Below are 12,757 nucleotides of genomic sequence, written 5' to 3'. Positions count from 1 at the left end.
TACATGTTACCAAGGAAAGAAGAGGCTTGAGTTCCGTGGGACGATCAGGAATGTTTTGCTGCACAAAACTCTGTGAGAGTGAGGAAGCACAGACAGGAAATGATTTATTCTGGTGGAGAGGGTGTTGGCAGAGAAATCGACGCTGAGGAAGAATGACTTTACTGACCCAGTGACATGGGAACTGGTCTTAAATGACAAGTAAGCATTCAGCACTCAGAGAAGAGCGCATTCAGGATATTCCAAGCAGAAGAAACACTGCATGCAAAGGCAGGGAGCCAGGAGACACCACTGCCCATCCTGGGAATTAAAAGTATAATGGAGCCCAGAGGGTGCAGACTGCAGAGGCAAGAAATGAAACTTGCAAGGTGAGCAGGACCTGAATGTGAGTCTCCTGGGAAAGAATTCAGACTTTATCCCAAAGCCTATGAAACCAGAACAATGTGACTGCCGTTTCTATAAATAACATTGTCTCTTAGGGGATACCTCGTGCCGACTGGCAATCCATGGTCAGGATTCTCCAGTAGAATACAGACAAAGGGTGGTAAGGATTCTGTCTCCCAGGCCTGGCACTGCCATCCCCATCTTCCTCAACCTGAGCACATGCATACTGGACACTAAGGAAGAAATAAATATTTCTTTACAGCAAGTTTTAGGCAATTTTCCCAAAGTCATCTTACCTGGAGAGAAGAAGGATTTATAGGGGAGGGAGATTAAATAAGATGAAGCACATAAACAACAGAACATACCACTGGTTATTGAGTACATGCTCTCAGAACATGTGGGCTGTAATTTTATTATTATTTGACATTTGTGCTACTTTGGAGCCATATAAATTGGGGTTTTCCACCAGTTTTATTGTGAGATAACTGACATACAGTACAGTATACTTTTAAGGTATACAACATAATGATTTGACGTACATCATAAAATGATTATCAGAATAGGTTTAGTGGACATTCCTCATCTCATATGAATACAACATTAACACTGTTTTTTTACTTACTATTATTTCTTCATCATAGATTCCCAGAAGTGGAAATTAGTAGGTCAAAAGTTAGAAACTCATGCCAAAAAAGCCTGCGTGTAATCATGAGGAACTAGTAGACAAACTTACGTTGAAGGACATTCTACTAAACAACTGCCAATCTTTTTTCAAAAATGTCAGTGCCATGAAAGACAAAAGCTGAGGAACTGGTACAGCTTACAAGAGACTAAACAGACAGCAACTCAAAGCAATGAGGGACACAGAAGTGGATCATGGATGAAGAAAAGGACACCACAAAGAAAACTACTCAGCAACTGGTAAGACCTGCCAACTGACTCTGTATTTGGTAATAGTATTGTATCAAAATTACATTTTCTAAATTTGATACTTAACCATGGTTGTATAAGAGAATAAAGAGAATATTCTTATTCTTAGGAGATATACACTGAAATATTTATGATAAAGGGGAAGAAGGGTGTGACATCTGGAACTTATTCTCGGATGGTCATCAATAATGACAATGATAATGATAATAATGTTTATAATACCAAAATAAAATTGAAAATAACAAAGTAAACAATTAGTCAATCTAGATGAAGAATAGAAGTTTCTGCTTTGTAAATCTAAAAAGTTTTCAAAATAAAAAGTTAAAAATACAAATAAAAATTACAACCATAATTTTGGGTTTACGTTTATGCCAAATTATCAGCAATGTGTGAGACTCTTTCAATATACCTTCACTAACACTGGTATTCACTAGTATTTTCACAAGTTTACTCAACTAAAAATAAATTTTAAAATACTTTATGTGTTTATTAAATGAGCTGAATATTTTCCCACATTATTTCATTATATAGTTGTATTTTTCTTGTGTGTCTATTTGTATTTTGTCCCACTTGCCTATGAAAAACTCTTAGAGTTTTTCTTGCTGATTTGTATCTACCCTTTTGAGTAATCTCTACCCTTCTCTCTTTAAGTAACTATGATCTCCCTAAACACCTTGAGTCATTTGAAGAAAAACAGAAACCAGACAAATTTATAGAATTCCAGAAATTTTGTTGTCCATGGATGCCTGTCAGCACCAGACCAAAGTTTGTATGCACTTTTGAAATACTTTTTTCCCATTTCAGTGTATAGAATCCTGACATGGTTCTCTTTCCAGGACCAGATCATTGTTCAGCAATAAACTTTTTTAAAATTCAGTACTTTTTAAAAAAAATCATGAATCACTATGTTGTATACCTGACATTTATATGATAGTGTACATCAACTGTACCTCAATCACAATATAAAGAAAAGTAAATCCTGAGTATACAAATGTAAATGTCCTAGTAACCCATTTAGTGAATGTATGACTGGTAAATGGAATCAAAACACATCTTTATTATGGTTTCGCACTGCCTCTCATAGTGCATTCAGTGAGGATAATTCTTGCCAATCACATATGGGAACGTGGGCAGGTTCATTACTTTTCCTCTTAGGTCAATTTCTTAGGTGTAAACATAGTTTCAAGTCTGAGGCCAAAATGTCTAGCCCAAGATCCTAATCAAAACTCCACCTTATCTTTAATGGCAAATATTCCCCCAGCTAGGGAGGGCTTGAGCCTGGCAGCCTGCAGCAGCAAAGGTGGGGAAGCATGCATGGCTGGTTTCTTCTCTCCACTTTATACCATTTTTCTTTTCTTCTCCTACTCCAGCTGGCTAGCCAGTTTCTGACCTCTTGGGGTTGGAGGAATGGTAAGTAAGAAAGCTTTTAATATTTAAAGCTGACTCTTTTCTGGGGACTTTCTTAGGTCCTTTGGAAAATTGCTTTCCTGAGGACCTCTCTTCTATAGGTCATGTTACCTGGTTTGCACATTTCTATGCCTATTGTTCACTTGTGACTTCTTTGCAGCTCCCCTCTGATTTCCTTCTGCCAGGGTTCTTCACTCTCTAAGTGATCCTACTTGACAGCATCCCAAATGACACTTGGTTGGATCTTTTCCATGTGGCCCACATCTGATCCACTGAAACTGCTTTCATCCACTGAAATGACTTCCCTGGAGGTCCAGTGGTTAAGAATCTGCCTTCCAATGCAAGATACGTGAGTTCCATCCCCAGTCAGTGAACTAAGATCCTGCATGCTGCAGGGCGCATAGAGAAAGCCTCTATGCCACAATGAAAGGCCATGAACCACAACAAAGACCCAGTGCAGCTTCCCATGCCCCCCCAACACACCAACAATGTGAAAAGACAACCCAAAGAATGGGAAGAAATTTAATATTTTTTAAAGAAATAAAAGAAGCTGCTTATAAACTCTTGGTTGGACTATCCTGGTTGATCCCAACACAACCTCTACCTTTGTTCCCCAGGCCACTTTAATATCCTTGGGCAGGAATCAGGCAGTGTACTTGTGTCTCTCAGCCGCAAGAAAATTGTCATTTCAAGCTTTGAAATGTGTCTTGGAAGCCCTGGAAGGAAGTGGCAGTCCTCCTTCATTTATGTCTCCTGTCCCCATAGGCAGAAATAGGAACTCTCTCTTTGGCAAAATGGTCTCCAAAAAAAAAAAAAAAATCAAAAATCCTTTGAGATCCAAGAGTTACTGAAATGGTTCTCAGAATTTCCCTGGTAAATTCTGCATGTGGTGATCTGGCTGTGGAATATCTTATTTGTTGTATTTGTTTATCCCAATGGAACTTGTATTTCAACATCGTGTTACTAGAGTTTTAGATATTCTGCCACATTTAGGAAGGCCATAGTTCAGGGCATTCTCTTCCCTAGATTATGAGCTCTTGGATACTGGGGTAGGTTATTGAAAAATGCCACAGTTGATGCTTTATTTTATCAGTAATTATGTCAATATATAATAGACCATTTATTCTCATTACTGTGTGGCAATGCTATGAATGTATCTGGGAAATTAGTATTTGGTCAGTGACACTCTTCCCTCTAGGGTATATCAGAGGTTAACTGTGGCCTCCTAGATCTTCCTTGATTCTATATAGAATAAACAGGTGGCTTCTCAAGTCACCGTAAAGACTTGTATGAGATGTCACAACAAAGCAGTTGACTTCTTTGCAATTTTTAAAACTGTGTAAAAGGTTACGTTCTTTCAAGGAGTTTTTTACTTCTCCCCATTTGTATTTTATCCCATCTATCTCCTCTTTTTATTTGGCTGATTTCGAATCAGAGAATGTCTGAGCTGGAAAATCATGTCTTCTGAGAAACATTTTGCATAAATTCTGATAATAGTTGTGTGAATTTCTATTTCCTCAGGAATGGTGATAAGAGGTAATCTCATCTTTTCTTGAGGCAAGAAAAATAGCAACAGATCCATTCACAGTAACAACTGGAAATAAAAAATTCTTTTCTGATTATTTCCTGCGTTAATTTACTTTATCATTAAATTATGGGATTTCCCCACAATTAAAACAGAAGGCTTCAAAGCATGACAGATTTTTATCTGAGAATAAGATGACAGTTTAGTTGACATGGGGCTTCCGTAGTGGCTCAGACAGTAACGTCTGTCTCCAATGCAGGAGACCTGGGTTGGGAAGATGCCCTGGAGAAGGAAATGGCAGCCCACTCCAGTATTCTTGCCTGGAAAATCCCATGGACCCGCAGCCTGGTAGGATACTGTCCATGGGGTCACAAAGAGTTGGGCACTACTGAGCGACTTCACTTTGAACTTTGTACTTAGTTAACATATAGATTAAAGTTCTACAATGAAATTCAATAGGTATTTTGAAAACTTGTCAGCACTTGCTTCATGTATTAACATCCACACGGCCATTTTATATGTGAGAGTTAAAATATTATCTGTATTCTGAATAGTACATGTAAAGTGTTAAAGACTTGAGTTTTATAAAATCCTGTTTGACAAATGTCAAAATATCATTAGAACATTATTTTAAATGAGAAAAAATTTTCATTCAGACTGAGCTATAAGTATAATTTTGTTCATTTGTTCATTCATTCAACAAAGTATGTAATGAGCACCTGCTATGTGCCAGGCATTGCACTAGGTTATAGTCATGTTACATGGATAAGATGACTATTGCCACTGTTCTCAGGAGCCTATAGTTTAGTGTAGTTGAGAGATAAGGAAATAAATAATTTCTAGGAAGTGTACTCACTGGTTTAGTAAGGCAAACAGGATTCTGTATATGTTACAAGAGCACACAAAAGACACCAAATTGATCCTTGGAAAGTCATGGAGTCTTTCCCAAGGAAGTGATGTGTGAGGTGGGTGAGAAGAGTGGAAAGGCTGAAGCAACTGGATGTCATTCACTCACATACAGCATATAGTATAGGAATTGCATCAGAAATGGAGGCGAGAACATAATTAAATGATCCGGGGACATGCAAATGAACATTCAAGAAGTCCAGAAATAAATCATCATCAAGATAGTATAGTGGGGTGAAAGCAGGTCAGGACACAGGCTGACTCGGATTTAAACCCTGACTTTACCACTTAATAGATGTGTGAAGCTGAACAAATCCTTTCACTTTGCAGAGCCTCAATTTTCCACTGTGCAAAATGGGAACAGTAATGTGGGCATTGAAAGGTTGCAGGGAGGATTAAATGGGATAATGCACGTAAAAAGTGCCTAGCTTAGCGCCTAGCACATACTGAGCACTCAAAATGCAGAGACTGTGTTATTTTGGAAGAAAATCAGGGATTGGGGGAGGATCATTACTCCCAACCAAAGCCAGGAAGATAGAAGTTTTTTTCAGATTTCTTTGGTTGGAGTTAAAGCTAGTAGAATTAGTTTCCTTTTCAGTTGACAAATGAACCAAAAATGTGAATAAAGCTGTGGTTGCTCAGATAAAAGCATGAGTCAGAGCTGTAATTTCTGTCCCATGGACATGTTTGTCAACCAGATAGACGGAGTGTGGGGATGGCCAGTAGCAAAATTTAAAGCAGACCTGTCTGTCTGCAAACACTCCTGAGCCAGCTTTTAATTCCCTTGTGAAAATGTAAAATTGACTTCTAATTTGGGGTGATCAATTGAATGTACACGTTTACTTTGGCTTTTTCTTGAAACCCAGTAAAATGACAGCAAAGGAATTGCTTTTTAAGGCAGAAACCTGCAATGATAATAAGATTAGGAGGGACAACAAGAACAATGAGATTTGGGATTTAGAAGCCATAAAAATAAGAGGTATCCAGTTTAATAGACCCAAGAAAGATGACCCCTTAACTTGCCTTGGAAAGAGCTAGAAAGTACCTGATTACATCAAAGACCTCTCAAAAGACTGGGAATACCTGGTACCTTCATAAGTGTGGATAAAGGTGGGATTAAAAGCAGGAGGACTGGTTTGTAAGTGAGTTTAAGATGTCGTTAGATCCATAGATCCTCTGTTCAAGCCTGTACAGCCAGATACCTATTCCTCTCCCAGCCAGGCAGGGGCTGGATGATAAAATAGAATTACTTTTTAGGGAAGACTTGGCACATTTGGGAATAAGATTCAATACCATAAACAGAAACATTTATGAAACATTTATAGCCCAATAAAGTCCCAAGTGTTTTACCTCTGTTCTAATTTCAGAGCAACATGGTAATTTCTCTGGGGCATCTGACCACCTTGAGAGAAAGACATCAAGTCGTATGGCCCAGCCAGAGAACTTGAAGCTGAAGCTGGCAGTCTACAAGGCTCACCCATGGGTTCAGAACTCCTAAGAAGCCTTTTTCGTACCTCACTCCTAAATGTGAATAGACCACCAACGACTGTCAGGCATCTAAGGAAAACCAACTTGAAAGGTAGAGACCGAAACAAGCAAACAAAAAGCAATGTGGAAGAAACTCAGCCTGCGAAGGGATCAGAAAACTATTATAAATATCCATAGAGGGATAAGAGGTGATATTGACCCCATGAAACAAGAGCATTGCATTATTTTTTTAAGGAACATTAAGGGAATAGAAAAAGGTACCTGAGGACTAGCAGAATAAAAAATTCAAAAAAACCTTGGAATAATTAAGTTGAGCAAATCTCCCAGATAGTAGAGCAAGAAGACATAGAAGTAGAAAACGAGTTTAAAAAAAATAAAAGAAAGAAAGAAAGTTATAGGACCATGAGATCAACAGCTGTATGAGAGGAGTCCACAAAGAGAGACAGGGGAAAATATAGGGGAGGAAATCAATGATAAAATAATCCTAGAAAATTCAAGGAGAGGACATGAGTTTGCAGATTGTAAGAACCACTGAGTGCTCAGATAATAAATGGAATTAGACCCACTTCAAGGCATATTATCATGCAATTTTAAAGTACTGGTGTATTCATTTGCTAGGTCTGCCATAACCAGATACCACAAACTGGGTAGCTTAGATAACAGAATTTTATTCTCACACTTTTAGAGGTTGGAAATCCAAAAACAAAGTGTCACAAGACCCCAGAATAGTTTTTGTGAAAATATGAAGTTAAAGGAATACCTGATTCCTTTGAAGATATCAAAAGAATATTTAGACAAGTGTTTAAGAGTTTGAGATAAAAACAGTGATAGGTACACAATAGTAAGCAAACAAAACTATAAGAACAACAACAAAACAAAAAAAAAAGTGTTAATGTCAGGGAAAATGAAAAGTTGAAAGAAAAGGATATTCATAGGATTCCCTGAGAGTTATATGTAAATATCATGTATACAGTCATAATAATGCTGAAATAAATATTAATCTAGCCAATGTTGGAAAAGACCCTGATGTTGGCAAAGACTGAAGGCAAAAGAAGAGAGTGGCAGAGGATGAGACTGTTGGGTAGCATCACTGACTTAACAGACAACTTAAGCAAACTCCACGAAATAGTGGACAGGGAAGTCTGGTGTGCTGCAGTTCGTGGGGCTGCAAGGAGTCAGACACGGCTTAGTGACTGAACAACACAGTCAACATAAACACATTGAAAGAGTGGAGAGATAGAAGTAGTGTCTGTATAAGGTGTAGGTGTAGGTGACGGAAGAAAAAAAGTTAAAATGTCCTATATAAAAATCTGTGGTTATGTGAAAAAAAATCAATCTGTACACTCAAGATTAGTGAGCTTTATTCTGTTAGTTCTGGCTCAACTAAAAAAAAAAAATCCAACAATCTTGTTCAAATTTCAACTTAGGAGAGCAAACTTAAATGCCAAATGGGGCTGGGCAAGGAGCTTAAATGAGAGAAGCAGTCTTGGTAAGCTTGCTTAAGAAATTGGTGGGATGTGCCAGACTGAAGCGCCTTGCTCTTACAAGTGCTCTTTCCCTCAAGTGGACTGCCACCGCTCAGCGCTAGCTATGGAAACATGAGCTTGTATCACAAGGTTGAAGGATTTCTCAAGAAAAGCCACATATGTCAATTTTACAAATGGAAATGTACGGGTTTTTAAAACATTACTTAACATAGAACACATGGGCTTCTCTTATGGCTCAGTGGTAAAGAATTCCCTGCCAAGCGGGAGAGGTGGGTTTGATCCCAGGGTCGAGAAGATCCCCCGGAGAAGGAAATGGCAACTCACTCTAGTACTCTTGCCCAGGAAATCTCATGGACAGATGAGCCTAGCAGGCTACAGTCTATGGGGTCACAAAGAGCTGGACATGACTGAGTGACTAAACAGCAACAACACAGAAAACATAACGGTGAGCTATGTCTGGTCTATACACTGCGAGCTGGCGTCTCAAAACGGAGGAAGCTTTTTCATACTCACCTGGAGGGTGTGTGAAAGACAGAACAACCCTGAAATTATATTGCACTGAGTTAATTAAATCGGCTCTTATGAAAACACTTTTAAACACTAAACCAGGGAAGGAAGGCCTAGAACACCAACAAAACCTCTGGACCCTAACATTTTTCCAAGTCATGTTGATGTGATAGGATCAAAATTCCTGAACACTTGTAAGATATCAAATGTTGTATCTTTGACTTATTCAGAGAGGAACTTAATTGGAAAGAATTGTATGAATTAATAGAAGATCTAAGGCATCTGGATCATTTAACTCCTACTAAAAAACAAACTTTCCAAAGGCTATTTTTTGATTTGGTGTCAATGAATGACTCATCATTTCTCTTGATTTTCAGACTGATCAGTGGTCCTGTGTCGAATACCAAACAATGTGTTACACTTAAGATTTCTCTTTCCTCAACTATCTAGCTCTGCCCTTGTGCAGGATTCAAGTATGGATTCAGACAAGGATTCAAGCAAATAAATAATGAGAAAATGATTAGTACATTATATAAACAAAGACAGAAAACAGATCAATGGTTATTTGAAGCCCAAGGTGGAGAGAAGATTGATTATAAACAGACACAAAGGAATTTGGGGGGAGATGATGGAAGTGTTCTAAAACTAGATTTTGGTGATTGTTGTACAACTGGAAAAAATGCATCAAAACTATTGAATTGTACACTTAAAATGAGTGAATTTGATGCTAGGTAAATTATACCATAATAAAGCTATAATTTAAAAAAAGAATAATGGATGATAAAATTGGTGGGTAAAGTACAAGTATGATGAAAAGCATGGTCTTTTACATAGTCTCAAAGTATCACCCTCTAGGTACTTATCAACCACAATGGGGAAAATAGTAACTTTATGGTGGAGAAATCTGGCAGACACTACTTTTAATAAATGATCAGAGTTAATTAACATCACCAGTAAAGGGACAAGTGGATATCACGTGCCTTCTGAAGCGACACACAGAAAAGGATACAACGTGTGGTACTGCCAAACCAAAATGCATAACCTGAATTTACTCCCGATGAGGTATATGACAAACGGAAGTTGCTGCTGCTGCTGCTAAGTCGCTTCAGTCGTGTCTGACTCTGTGCGACCCCATAGACGGCAGCCCACTAGGCTCCTCTGTCCCTGGGATTCTCCAGGCAAGAATACTGGAGTGAGTTGCCATTTCCTTCTCCAATGCATGCATGCATGCTAAGTTGCTTCAGTTGTGTCCAACTCTGTGCGACCCTATGGACAGCAGCCCAACAGGCTCCTCTGTCCACAGGATTCTCTAGGCAAGAATACTGGAGTGGGTAGCCATTTCCTTCTCCAACCCAAGTTGAGGGATGTTCTAAAAAAAACTGAGAAGCACTCTTCGAATGTTTCAAGTTCATAAACGACAGACTAAGCAATACCCCCGATTACAGGAGATGTGACAGCAAAGTGCTATGTGAGAGCCTGTGCTGGATCCTGGTCAGAAAACAGATGTTAGTGGGACAGCTAGCAACCTTTGAATAAGGTCTGTAGATTAGTTAATAGCATTGTGTCAATGTTAATTTCCTGCTTTTGATAATTGCAGTGGGATTGTGTGAGATATTCAAATTAGGGAAATAAAAAAATAAATAAATTTTAAAAAATTAAATTAGGGAAAATAGGATGAAGGGTGTATGTGGAAATCTCTGTACTATTTTTGTAACTTCTGTAAGTTATTTTGAAGTAGTTTCAAAATCAAAAGTTTAAAGGTTAAAAGGATATTTTTACCTTTCAGCTGGGAAAATGGCAATGGATTGATGAGAAATTCATGGTGAAATAGTGACGAAAATTTTACTTAGTGCTCAGAAAGCACTAAGATGAAAACAAGTTGATGCAGAGATGTTTTTAAATGAAGAACTACAACTGAATATTATATTAACCATTCTCTTTCCTGTTCCTCTGTTCCCAGTGAAACCATGCTAATTCTGTACTTTTTCTACTTAAGAATATATCTTTTTAGTGACTCCGGTGTTAGTGAAATAAAACATTTTAAACCTAAAAACTTGATTCTTCTCTGCTTACTATTAAAAGAGAAATTATGGGTCACAATGATATTTGAAGCGAAACTTGGAAAGGCAGAATCTTATTGACCCAAGAATTTTTAGAACTCAGAGTACTCTTCTGGTTACTCTTCTGTTCAGTTAAAATAATAAAGTGAATGCTTTACATTCTGCTGACCATGGAAGCACATGAACAAGGAGCTAGTGCCAGGTAGGGCAAAGGTCTATGTGGGCACTGTAGCTGTTACGATATATCATTATGTATGCTCCATTTCTGCTATATATATTATAAAATTATATATACGTCTATGTGTGTGTGTGTGTGTGTGTGTGTGATTAAGAGCATGGTCTTTATTTTTTAATTTTAAATTTTATTTATTTTTTTGTTGAAGTATAGTTGATTTATGCTTTGTATTAGTTTCAAGTGTACACCAAAGTGATTCAGTTACATATATTCTTTTTCAGACTCTTTTCCTCTATAGGTTATTATAAAATATTGAGTATAGTTCTTTGTGCTATACAATAGGTCCTTGTTGGTTATCTACTTTATATATGAAAGTGAAAGGAAGAAAGAAAGTGAAAGTCACTCAGTTGTGTCTGACTCTTTGCCACCCTATGGACTATACAGTCCATGGAATTCTCCAGGCCAGAATACTGGACTGGATAGCCTTATATATATAGTAGTGTGTATATGTTAATCCCTGTTATATTAAAAAACTTTACTCTTCAGTGTTCACTGAAAAAGAGCAAGTAGCTCTCCAGGTGAGTCAATTGTTAACTTCAAAGCTTTTATCTCCCAGGAATGCTACCTTCAACTTTAAAGCATGCAAAGACCATAACATTACAAACATGTTTGTTAAAGAAAATCATAATTGGTTATTTAATCTATAGAATATAAGTGTTATGGGAGATTGTTGTTGTTCAGTCACTGCGTGTCCGATTCTCTGCAGCTCCAGGGACTGAAGCATGCCAGGCTCCTCTGTCCTCCACTATCTCCTGGAGTTTGCTCAAATTCATGTTCATTCAGTCAGTGATCTAATCCTCTGTCATCCCCTTCTCCTCCTGCCTTCAATCATTCCCAATCTTAGGGTCTTTTCCAATGAGCTGGCTCTTCATATTAGGTGGCCAAAGTCTTGGAGTTTCAGCTTCAGCATCAGTCCTTCCAATGAATATTGAGGGTCAATTTCCTTTAGGATTGACTGGTTTGATCTTCTTGCTGTCCCCGGGACTCTCAAGAGTCTTCTCCAGCATCACAGTTCGAATCAGTTCTTTGGCACTCAGTTTTCTTTATGGTCCAACTTTCACATCCATACATGACTATTGGAAAAACCATGGTTTTGACTATATGGACCTTTGTTGGCAAAGAGATGTCTCTGCTTTTTAATGCTGTATAGGATTATCACAACTTTCCTTCCAAGGAGCAGGTGCCTTTTAATTTCATGGTTGCAGTTGCCATTTGCTATGATTTTGGAGTCCAAGAAAATAAAATGTCACTGTTTCCACTTTGTCCCCCGTCTACTTGCCATGAAGTGATGGGATCAGATGCCATGATCTCAGTTTTTTGAATGCTGAGTTTCAAGCCAGCTTTTTCAATCTCCTCTTTTAGCTTCATCAAGAGGCTCTTTACTTTCTCTTAACTTGTTCCCAACTTTATTTCCTCTTTAGAATGGTATCACCTGCATATCTGAAGTTCTTGGTATTTCTCCTGGCAAACTTGATTCCAGCTTGTGATTCATCCAGCCCAGCATTTTGCATGATGTATTCTGCATATAAGTTAAATCAGCAAGGTGACAATATCCAGCCTTGTAATACTCCTTTCTCAATTTTGAATCAGTCTGTTCCATGTCTGGTTCTAACTGTTGCTTCTTGACCCACATACAGGTTTCTCGGTACATAAGTAAGGTGGTCTGGTACTCCCATCTCTTTAAGAATTTTTCACACAATTGGTTGTGATCCAGACAGTCAAAGGCTTTGGTGTAGTCAATGAAGCAGAAGTATATGTTTTTTTCCAAGAATTCCCTTGCTTCCTCTATGATACAACGAATGTTGACAATTTGATCTCTGGTTTCTCTGCC

At 38.0% G+C, this 12,757-nt stretch overlaps 1 long non-coding RNA gene across 1 annotated transcript; it reads left to right on the top strand.

Moving 5' to 3' along the window:
* Window positions 1-1,126: 1,126 nt before the first annotated feature.
* Window positions 1,127-10,604, top strand: LOC110149919 (uncharacterized). Its single transcript, XR_002317578.2, has 3 exons — window positions 1,127-1,302; window positions 6,517-6,728; window positions 10,418-10,604. It is a non-coding gene; the product is annotated as an uncharacterized lncRNA (long non-coding RNA).
* The last annotated feature ends 2,153 nt before the right edge of the window (window positions 10,605-12,757 follow it).

This window comes from Odocoileus virginianus, chromosome 18 (assembly GCF_023699985.2).
Source record: "Odocoileus virginianus isolate 20LAN1187 ecotype Illinois chromosome 18, Ovbor_1.2, whole genome shotgun sequence".
Classification (NCBI taxonomy): Eukaryota; Metazoa; Chordata; class Mammalia; order Artiodactyla; family Cervidae; genus Odocoileus; species Odocoileus virginianus.
Note: the sequence above shows the minus strand (reverse complement) of the source record. Positions and strands in the feature narration are given on the sequence as shown.